The sequence below is a fragment of the Rutidosis leptorrhynchoides genome, chromosome 1 (genome assembly GCF_046630445.1).
Source record: "Rutidosis leptorrhynchoides isolate AG116_Rl617_1_P2 chromosome 1, CSIRO_AGI_Rlap_v1, whole genome shotgun sequence".
NCBI classification, from domain to species: domain Eukaryota; kingdom Viridiplantae; phylum Streptophyta; class Magnoliopsida; order Asterales; family Asteraceae; genus Rutidosis; species Rutidosis leptorrhynchoides.
The window spans coordinates 689555815-689558350 of NC_092333.1; the positions used below are offsets into that span (position 1 = coordinate 689555815).

The window sequence follows — 2536 nt, forward strand, 5'->3', positions numbered from 1 at the left end:
TCCAGGGATTAATCTAGCTAGTTATATTCGGGTTTGGGCCTAATTAAATTACCACTAATGAACCACAAAGCCCAAAACACAAAATAAAGGGGGAGAGGGGGAGGGGTCGGCTGAATGGCCCATGGGATGTGTTTCCGGGCTCGTTTAGCTTACTAGTGTTTGTGCAGTGGTCCATTTCGTGTGCTGTTAACCGTACCGTGTTCCCGGAACGTTAACCGGTCGTTAAAACGCAACCCACCGTAACTAATTCATTAATTAGATAATAAATTAAATAAGTTTTTATTAAAAGTAATAATTATTAAAAATAATTATTTTATCAAAATCGAACGTTTCGCAGTCTCGTGAGTCCTCTGTTGCAGTTTTCAAAACCATATCGTTTTCTCAGTATTTCAAAACACGAAATAAGTTTTCCGGCTAATATAATCATATATTAAATATGTTAGTTCATCATGAACTCAAGTATGCATTTAATTCATTTAAATACACGAATCGAAAGTAAACACCGTCAAATACTTAATGGACAATTAACAAAGCTTAACGAAAATAGTAGGATTATTAAATCGGTGGAAAATTCTAGGCCGCCGACCTGAGGTGACTTACTGGATACGCGTATTGACAGTTGTTGAATTCGGGCAGTTTTGACGCTTCACTACCGTCAGGAAGTGCTGGGCGCAGTGTTGTAAATCTCCCGAGATCTCCCCCGAGATCTCGTTTTTAGAAGGAAACAGAAACGAGATGTTCATCTCCCGAAATTTCTCGGTAAACGGGGTCAAACTTAGTCAAAGCCACAATTTCTCGGATTTTCTTGCTAATTTGTAAGATTTTCTTGTAAAATTCGTAATTTCTAAGATTTTCTCACTCATTTCTCGGATATTTTTGCAAAATCTCGTAAAAACGTATATAAATATACATATATTTATGTTTTTATTTATATTTTTATTAGAAAAACTATAAAGTCAACGTAAGTCAACGTCCGAGATCTCTCCGAGATTATTCCGAGATGCCGAGATCTCCCTAAAAAAGTCCAAACGAGATCTCCCCGAGATCCGAATTCTCCAACCTTGGCTGGGTGGCTTGACTACCACGTTGACGAAGCCATTAAATGAAGTAAAAACTTTTCACTTTCGGCATGGCCGCCGACCTGAGAACTTGGGCCACCGGCCTGAGTTCCTTAGTGACCAAGGTATTTGACTGGCATTGATTTGAGATATTTGGGGTCAGGCCGCTGGCCTAATTTCCTGGGCCGCATGCCTGATGATGTCTTCAATTCAAACCACCAATTGGAAGTTGTAGAGCTTTGTCTTGTGGTCTTCTGACCATTTGATTCACCTCAAACGGAGTCCGAATGAGTAAGATATGGCCAAAATGGTGACATCGCGCAGTTTTCTTTATTTCTTCAGATTTTCATTAATGTTTTGCTCAATTTGAACCAACTTCTTGCATATAAACATATACTCAATACTTAGTAAAATAAGGCATAAAAAGCGGAGAACATTGAGTGTATTATATATATTTATGCTTGATAACGCCAAAATGTATGGTGAAAATATGTATAATTTTAGCGTTATTAGGCACGATGAAGATAACGAAGGCCATGTGGGCCGGTGGCGAGTGAAAACGAAATCATATGGGCCAGTCTAATAATGATATACTCCGATATGAGAAATGACACATTCAAATTTCATGTAAATATTCACTTAGTTATTTTTTAGGCCATCAATAAAATCTTTCCTTAACTCGTAAAAATGGATCTCACATTTCTTAAAGGATCCCGATATTTGTAAATCAAGTTACAAAAAAGGGTTTGACTATCATATATCTTAAGGGCAAAAGATAAAAACACTTATTTCCCCAATTTTTCTCATTAATTTAAAAAAGTAGCGAAAGTATACTTTAACGGAATAAATTATCTACTTTTTGTAACTAAACAACACGAGTCCCGTAGCTCAGTTGGTTAGAGCGTTGGTCTTATGAGCCGAAGGTCGTGGGTTCGAGCCCCTCCGGGACTAAAATATTATTTTTGACACATAATTGTAATATTTTGCTATGCAAATTGCAAATTATAAATGACCTCTTTCAACTTCAATACCCGACTTGAATACCCCAAAACGACACTATTTTCCCTTTTTGCAAGTGTTGATAAAAATATTTTAGGCTTCATTTTCTGTTATTGTGTTAGAATAATCAATTATTATTATTATTTTTTTTTTTCTCTTTTTTTTCCGATACAAACCAAACAAGGTTGGCCATTTAAACCAAACCTACAATACACAAAACATTGCGCAAAAACTAACTAAACAAGAAGTTGAGCTAGCATAACTAAAATAGAAATACTTGCGGGTTATGAACCCAATTATGCCAATCTATCTTTATTGCTCGAAATCTCTTCGCGACCCATTCAAATGTTTTAACTTGTATCTCACATAATGCAACCGGTACGGTCCAATTTTTATTATTAAAAGTATTTTGGTTTCGGTTCCACTATATGAGATACCCGGTAGCCCAAATAACCGCTTGCGAAAGTTTCGCACCCAAG

At 36.5% G+C, this 2536-nt stretch overlaps 1 non-coding gene across 1 annotated transcript; it reads left to right on the forward strand.

The window, feature by feature from the left end:
* The first annotated feature begins 1935 nt into the window (after positions 1 to 1935).
* On the forward strand, positions 1936 to 2009 carry TRNAI-UAU (transfer RNA isoleucine (anticodon UAU)). The gene has a single exon. It is a non-coding gene; the product is annotated as a tRNA-Ile (tRNA).
* Positions 2010 to 2536: the final 527 nt, after the last annotated feature.